This window comes from Tenrec ecaudatus, chromosome 8 (assembly GCF_050624435.1).
Source record: "Tenrec ecaudatus isolate mTenEca1 chromosome 8, mTenEca1.hap1, whole genome shotgun sequence".
Lineage (NCBI taxonomy): Eukaryota > Metazoa > Chordata > Mammalia > Afrosoricida > Tenrecidae > Tenrec > Tenrec ecaudatus.
Genome location: NC_134537.1, coordinates 122,165,687 through 122,174,417, shown reverse-complemented (window position 1 = coordinate 122,174,417; position 8,731 = coordinate 122,165,687).

Sequence of the window (8,731 nt, the reverse complement as noted above, 5' to 3'; positions counted from 1 at the left end):
GCAAATTGGCATGGAGGGGCACTATTGTCTGACCTCTGGCTTCTCTGTTGCCACAAAGCAAAGGGCCGGCATGCCCGGACCTCCCATCTCCCTGTACCCTATTCTAACAGGAACTGACCCTCCCACAGCGCTCTACTTCTGCTTGGGGTTCAATACTTTCTCACAATGGGCACACAGGACTTACTGAAAATACTTACTAAAACCTAAAAAAGCAAACTCTCTGCTGTGGAGTTAATGCTAACCCACAGCGACCCCCTGTGGGTTTTCAAGACTATGACTGCTTTCTGAGCAAGCGAAAAGCCCAGTCTTTCTCCTGCTGAGCTGCTGGTGGTTTCTAACTGCTGACCCTGCGGATCACAGCCCAATGCATAGCCCCTAGCCCAGCAGGTCCCCTCAATCATGACTAAAGAGAGTGCTTATTATGGAACCTAACAGGTAATCACAAGCGAGAATGGGAAAACATTAAGGATACAGTCATTAGTCTACGGCAACATCTTTCTTCAGCCAACAACCAAGTCTCCCAATCCTCAGTCTCTCAGCCACATAGTCCCTTTGTTGGACTGGGGAAGGGAACGCGAGCTCACCTTGGGCGCACGGAAGAATTACGACCAGTTGAGATGCAAACACGGCAAAAGGAGTCTTAATTTTGGACTAGCTCGAGCTAGGGCTTCCTTCCCTCCACTGCCCAGCGCAGTGGGACCTTGCGCCCAGAAGGGAATCAGCCCCGAGTTCTTTGTTCCCTGGGCTTTTATGGATCCAGGGACGGGGGGCAGTCCAGTGTTGCTGTTCTTTAAACTTATTGGAGAAAACTTCTGGCATCAGCGTTGTCCAGCGGTGGTTGGCGAGTAGTTCCGCGCGTATTCTCTTGACTGGTCAATTGGGGATGGTGGTCGCTGCTCCCTACTGGTCAGTCTGGGACAGGTGATGCCTTCTCTGACAGAATTACCTCAGTGTCCAGGAATCTGAAATAAGAGCTTAAGCCTGCCACAGACTTTGGTTTTATATGGCCTGTCGTGGTGCTGGTGCCGGCAGTTGTAAACCAGGACCCCACATCTTGGCCTCCCCTCTGTTGACCAGGAAGCCTGCCCGTTGCTAACCCTCACCCCCCATAATCTTCATGCTGCTCCCCTGCTCTGTCTCAGGTTTTCCTGGCCTCCACCTCTTGGTCAGTCTGTGCCACTCTGTGTGGGCCGACTCTGGTCTCAGCCTCTGCCGCCTCACACGGAGATCTCAAACACACTCCTCTGCCAGTGGTTTCTGAGATCTTTCCCTGTGTCTGAAACAACTCTCATACCTAGAGGAGTGCTTTGGTGGAGATTATTGTCTTTCAGCAGGCCAGACTCCCCAGGAAACAAAGGGTGTGACTTCATTTGCACCCTCTACTAAGGTCAGGACTTAATTCCACTCTATCTGTGTGCATTAGCATAACAGAGGACTCGCTCCAACATGGGGTTATAGCCGCAGGCACAGAGTCTGGGATGATAATGCATCACACAGGAGTTATGGCTGGAAGTGCCACATTAACTGACTACATCACAGAATGATACCATCAGTAAAATATGCACTGGTATGAATTGATAATTAACAAAAAGTGCCCAAAAGGAAAACATATATATAAACATATATATTCATATGTATATGTATCTGTATGTCATTCTTAAAATAAACTGAGCATTGCAAACATTACTTTAAAAATTAGTAGAAAAAAATAAAATAAAAAATTAGTAGAAATAAAAGTTTAAAGCAGATAACGCTTTCCAAAAGTTATATAATCACTTTTGGTATTGAGATTTCAGGAATTCAGAAATGATGCTAGTCATGAAATACTTTGATAAAATGTACACTTAAATGAAGTATATTTTGAAAAACGTGTAGTAAATACCTTCATAGTGATCAATTTACTTAAACGTGTTTATTTATTGTTTATTATTCACTTACCGGGTAATTTGCATCACTTTGCTCTTTACTGTATGGAGGGTCTTTGGAACGGAGCAGTATGAGTCATGCAAACAGACGTTAAGGGTGACACACCTAACAGAACTGGAATATGGTGTGTGAGCTTGTAGGAAGCTCATAAAAGGTGACTACAGAGGCTAGAGTGGGACCCTTTCAGCTTTCGAAGCACCTGCTAAATGAATCTCTAAGCCGCTTCTGATAAAATTAGGTATTAGGCTGGTGTTGGATGCACTCATTCAGTGAGGCACCGTTCTATTCACAAGCCTGAGTTCTTCGGGTCGAGACATAATAGTTCAATGCTATTCATTTTCTTTCTTCTCTTCCATGCATTTAAATTAATAAGGACTTGGGGCACTTGTCCATGAAAATCAGAGACTTCAGCTTTCAGTCTGGATTACAACCCAGTATAAGAAAAACAAAGATCCTCCCAACTGGTTAAGTGTTGGGCTGCTAACAGCAAAGTCAGCAGTTCAAAACCACCAGCTGCTCTTTGGGAGAAAGGTGGGGCTTTTTACTCCCATGAAAAGTTACAGTCTTGGGAACTCACAGAGGCAGTTCTACGCTGCCCTATAGAGTCGGTATGAGTCAGCATCGACTTGGTAACAGGAAATGAGGGCTCAACAGACAAAATTACGATAAATGGAGAAATGATTATAGTTGTCAAGGATTTCATTTCATTTGTCTCCACAATGAATACTCATGGAGGTAGCAGTCACGAGGTCAAAGGATTAATTTTATTGGGTAAGTCTGCTGCCCAGGACCGCTAAAGTGCTGACAACCAAAGAGGTTGCTTTGGAGACTAACGTGTACATGAGCCAAGACATGGTATTTCCCATTGCCTCAAAAACATGTGAAAGTGGGACACGGAAAAAGACGAGCAAAGAAAAATCGATACATTTGAATCCTGGTGCTGGCAAAGAATGTCGAAAGTACCATGAACTGCCAAAAGCCTAAACCAATCTGTCTTAGAAGTACAGCCAGGATGCTCCTTAAAGGCAAGGATGGCCAGACTTCATCTTTTATACTTTGAACATGTTGTCCCTGGTGAAGGGCATCGTGCATGGTAGAGGGGCAGTGAAAAAGAGGAAGACCTTTGACAAGACGGATCGACACCACGGTTGGGACAATGGGCTCAAGGCTGGGACCGATTGTGAAGTTGGCTCAGGAACAGGCAGAGTTTCTTTCTGTTGTGCGCAGGGCTGCTGGGACTTGGAACCAACAGTATGGCACCCAACCACAAGGGTTACTTGTCTAGATGTCGTCTCATGTGACAATAAACTGGTGCTCCCAAGTCTCTTGGTCTGTAATGCCTCGCAGACAGACTGAGTCCCTGAGTGATTCAAATGGTCTGTGCTCATCCCCCTGAGTGATTCAAATGGTCTGTGCTCATCTTTTAACCCAAAGGAGACTGTGCAGCAGGATGGAAGGGCAAGAGGAGAAGGCTAAGGTGAGTTTTCACAAGACGACAGATGAGGCATTCTGAAGCAGCAGTTCTACTCTGTCACACCTGGGTGGCCACGAGGCAGAATCCCCAGGGGCACCAGGTCTGGTTCTGTGGTTTGAGTAGACATTTCGGTATCCTTGCACGGTCAAATCTTTCGCAGCATGTTCATTTCAGACGTGCCTGTTGTACTTATCTCATGGCTTTGCTTTATAAGTCAGACTTGTTGGAGGTTTATTTTCACAAATATTTAAGGATTACTGCAGATCCTTTAGCCATGGTCTCCTTTATCATCTCCTGGTTGAGTAAAATTTACTCTTTAATAAAAAGGCTGATGAGAACACTAGTTCCTACATGACTATATGCTTAAGAAAATGTTTCACTGTGATGAGTACACTGTGGGGGTGGTTGTTAGGTGCCACTGAGTTGGCTACTCCCTACAGAGAGACTAGGCACAACAGAACAAAGCACTGCATCGCCTTGTGCCATCCTCACAATTGTTCTTGGCCTGAGCCGGTTGTTGCAGCCACTGTGTCAGTCCATCACCGCATCGAGGGCCTTCCTCTTGCTCAACACCCCTCCCCTTAGCCAAACATGATGTACTTTTCCAGGGACTGGGTTCTCTGACAATATGTCCAAAATATGTAACACGAGGTTTTGCCATCCTGTTCTCTAAGCAGCACTCTGGTCTTACTTCTTCCGATACAGATCAGTTTGTCCTTTTAGCAGTCCATGATACTTTCAACATTTTCCTCCACCACCAAAATTCAAATTCATCTAGTTTTCTATGGTATTCCTTATTCAATGTTGACTAGTGGCAATATAAAATAAGGGTCAACCTTTACTCTTCCTAACCCTTCACAGGTAAGTTGTTGCACCTTTATCTTTATCTTCAAAACACAGTAACATCCTTAGGATTTTTTCTCCAAAATTTCAGTAGCACACAATAAGCCCCATTCAGTATGGTTACTGTTATGAACAATGAACACAGAAAGGCGTCCTGTGTTACACATACATACACACAAAACAGCTTTTAAAAGTTTGTAGAAATGAAATTGAAAAATATTGGAAATTGCCCATTTGAAGCCCCACCACATATTTATTTCATATACATATATCATACTATAAAGAAATCTGGTGGCATAATGGGTGATATTTATGACCTAAAGTCTAGAAATTCAAGCATTTCAAACCTACCAGCCCCTCTGCAGAAATATGGGACTTTCTGCTCCCGTAATGATTTACCATGTTGCAAACCCAAAGTAGCAGTTCCATTCTATCCACCGGGGGTCACTGTAAGCTGGGTTCAAGTCAAGGGCAGTAGGTTTGCTATTACACTGGCTACCAGCCTGCTGTGTGTGTGTGTGTGTGTGTGTGTGTGTGGTGTGTGTGTGTGTGTGTGTGTGTGTGTATTTCAGAAGTGTTCTTGAGTTGAGTAGTTGAGTATTAGTGCAGTGATACTAATACAAGGTCACCAGTTCAAATCCCTGGGAGGAAGATGAGGCTGGATGCGCCCATAAAGATTTAGTCTCAGAATCCCTGTGGAGCAACTATTTTCTTCTACTGCTTTAAATTTTCTTTAGAATTCTATTTCTTAGTATGTTTTCTGTATATAACGTTCCTCCCCAATCCTTTTGGTTTTTTTTTCACCATTCAATTTAAGTCACTTTTCTGTTCTTTCCTTTTCCCCACTAACACTGTCTTCAGTTTCTATCCTCCTTTGTCTTACTTTTAATTTCGTGTGTGTGTGTGTGTATACTTTAATATAACTCCCTGAGTTTGTAAACACTTATTTTATCACTGTTAACCATCATCACCTTAGAATCATGTATTTTTTGTTTGTGGTCCTCCATGAAACTTGAGATGTTTAAAATCATGAAGACATATTTGATCATTCTTTTAATCTATACTGCAGTAAATTTCTCTGGTATTATTTGTTATTGATGTTTTGCTGCTCCCCCCATCCTCAATAATTGTTGTTGTATAGTCCCATGTATCAATGCTGTCCCTGTCCATTGTTGCTCATTTTGTATTTCCTTGTTTGTTTTTTTAAGTCATGGTGTGAATTGGATTGTGTAGAAATGGTCTATGTATGGGAGAGACCAATCTACTTTCATGACTTTTAACATCAAAGATCCCTTGCTTCTTTACTGCCATATTGACAGACAGCTTCTTGTCCATACAGCCAGTTAGGGCAGATCGTATGTTTATAGCTACTTTCGCTAACGCTTCGATACAGCTGGGTTTAGGAAGGCTTCTGTTTCCATCTCTGTCCCCTCCCATATCTCCACCTATCGTTACAAAAAAGGAATCAGATGGCGAACTGAAGTATGAACCAACTACTTCCAAAGAGGGTGTGTTAGTCTGCGTTAACTAGAGAAACAAAATCATAACATGCACATATGTATAAGAAAGAGCTTTCTATAAAAGGGCAATTGTATATTGAGAAAACATCCCAGCCTAATCCAGATCAAGTCCATAAACCTGATATGAGCCCATATGTCTGATACTGTCTATAAATTCATGTTCAGACCCATGCAACACGTGCAATGACGCCGAATGCAGGAAGATCACAGGCCAGTGGGTGGATAGTCTTGTGGATCCAATGGTGATGGAAGCATCTCAGCACTGCTGTGGGTCTTCACATGGCTCTTCTAGCTCCAGGACTCTGGCTCCATCAGCATAGCTTCATGTGGCTTGTCAACAGGAAAACGAAGCAGAGAGAATGTGTCTGACCTCCTGTGAGCTATTTATGTCTGCAGTGCTTCCAAATGAGGTCATAAAACTGCAACATGATTGACAGGCTAAACTCCACCCCTTTACTCTTAATAGTCTCAAGTGGACACCAGATTATGTAACTATCACAGAGGGCATGTGTCTGATAACTCCTAAGACTAGCTACCTCCTTGTCCACCTGCCACTCTTCATGCTTTTACCCTTCCGTTTTGCATGTGTACTTCTGCTGTATCTCAGCTGTGTTTGTCAACCCTTGCATGCATTTTGGATGATAGTGATTACAACTATCTCTGACTTTTGCTCAAAATGAAAATTTTCTTTTATGAATTCCAGGAAGGGAAGGGGAAGGGAGAAAATGATGATTTATACAGCAAGGCTCACCCCACATCCATTGCAATTTGTAAGCTTGGAGTTAATGTACTATTCAACTACAGGACAGTTTGGGGGACCCTCATCCTCGGAACTCATTGCAATATTCTTTGTATGATGTAAATATTAGAGCAGCATTCAGTTTAATTAACTGTCAAAGCATAAAGTAGAAAGTGACAGTCTCATTGCCCAAAAAGCAGATGCAGAAACAGTATAAGCCATTGACATAATCTGTTTCATATCCTACTGAGTGGCAATGTTTTATTGTTCCATTAAGTAGTGGTTTGTGAGCTTCACCTCCCACCAACACGCAATCTGCTCAGTCTTAGCTGTTGCTCTCTTGTCTGACACCCTGCTCTGGAGTTGAGTCTTCAATGTGGCTATCTGTCTTTGAGTTAAACAATTTTACAGTTGCCTCAAAGATTCTCCACTCAGAAAAGCAGACAGCTTCCCTTTCTGTGTAGTCCACACCCTCAATACATACGCATGCATCAAAGAAAATATCCAAAAAGGGATAAACTAAGCATGTGGGGGAAAAGTATGACCTAATTGTGCTTTAAGGCTTTTACGTATGTGGAAGGAGTTAAGAATTTGGTTCAGCGCTAAATTGAGATTGTATCTAACATTTAAAAGAAAACTAATCCTTCAGAAAGGAAATAATAATTTCTTTACCAGCAAGGGCTTTGGCTGCATCATTATTTAAGCTAACATGTTGAGCTTCAAAGTAGGAGATGATATCTAAGCCATTTGCAGTTTGATCTGACCTTACAGTCTGTGACTCAGGTGTTTACTTAGAATTTATTCTGTTGATCCCGTAATAACAAGTCGTACCAGAGAGCATGAAATATTCTAAGACTGGTCATGGTAATAATTGTACAACTCTTCTTGATGTGACTGAACCATTGAATTGTATGATATGTGAATTATGTGCCAATAAAATTCTCTTTAAAAATCTTTAAATAGACATTAACATTAGTTAGAGGAAAATTTATTAATCACTTCTAGAAGAAATAGGGCTTTTCAGATTGAAATGAATATTTACTTAGGTAATACCCTGCATCTATATTTTAAAACCCCTCAGAGACAGCCACTAGTGTGTGCCAACACTGACCTGGAAAAAAGGAACCAGATACTTCTAACAGCAGTGGCTGGCCTTCCTAAGAATCTCTTTAACAATGAAAAAGAAGGCAGAAAAAAGCAGAAAATGCAAACAATCTCTTCTAATTTAATAGATTCTAGTCAGAATAATTAGCTTGTATTGTATTGAGTTCAGATTGCATGAAAGCCACAAAACCTTTCACAGTTAAGTCGCTTGACTATAAGGGAGATACAGAGTGCTGGGATTCCCGGGGGGAGGGGGGGGAGGGGGGGGAGGGATGTGCATTTTCAAAGAGTCATAGACTTTAAATCTCTGTCTTTAAAGTGAGCTTTATTCTATTTAATTTTGCATGGTAGAAGTAAACTTTTGGATTAATTTGTACTGAAATGTAAGTAGAATCTTTTGCTATTATATTTCACTTGGATCAACAATCAATATACTAGGAGATAGTAAAAAAAATCAAGCAGCATATTGTACTAGGTAAATCTGCTGAAAATGACTCTTATAAATTTAATAGTCAGGTACTGTCACCTTGATGATTAAGGTGCTTCTTCCCACAACAAGAAAGAATGAAAGAAAAGATCATCATGGATATCAGAAGAGACTCATACTTGTTTTTGATTGTAGGACAACTAAAGGAAATGGAAAAAATGATGAAGTAAAAGCTGAGCAGAACATTCCAAAGAGTAGCTTGAGAACACAAAGCAAAATATTAAAATGAGATGTGCAAAGACCTGGAGCTTGCCAAAAAGCAAAAAACACAGTCAACATATCTCACACTAGAAGAAATGAAAAAAATCAAGCCTCCAGTTGCAATATTGAAAGAGTCCATAGGTGTGGCAGTTACATAATCTCCTGTCAACTTGTTAAGGGGTGGAGTCTAGCCTGCCAATCAAGTCATAGCCTCTTTGAAGGCATGGCCTTCTCCTGAGGATTCTGGGAATTCCTGTCTTTCTCCATGGAGGCGGGACACACACTCACCCTGTGAGACATTCTTATTGACAAGCTACATGGAGTTACACTGATGCAGCAAGAGCTCTGGAGCTAGAGGAGCCACTTGGAGACCCACACCAGTGCTGAGATTCTCCCACCACTGGATCAATAATACTTTACATTCACTGGTCTGTGAT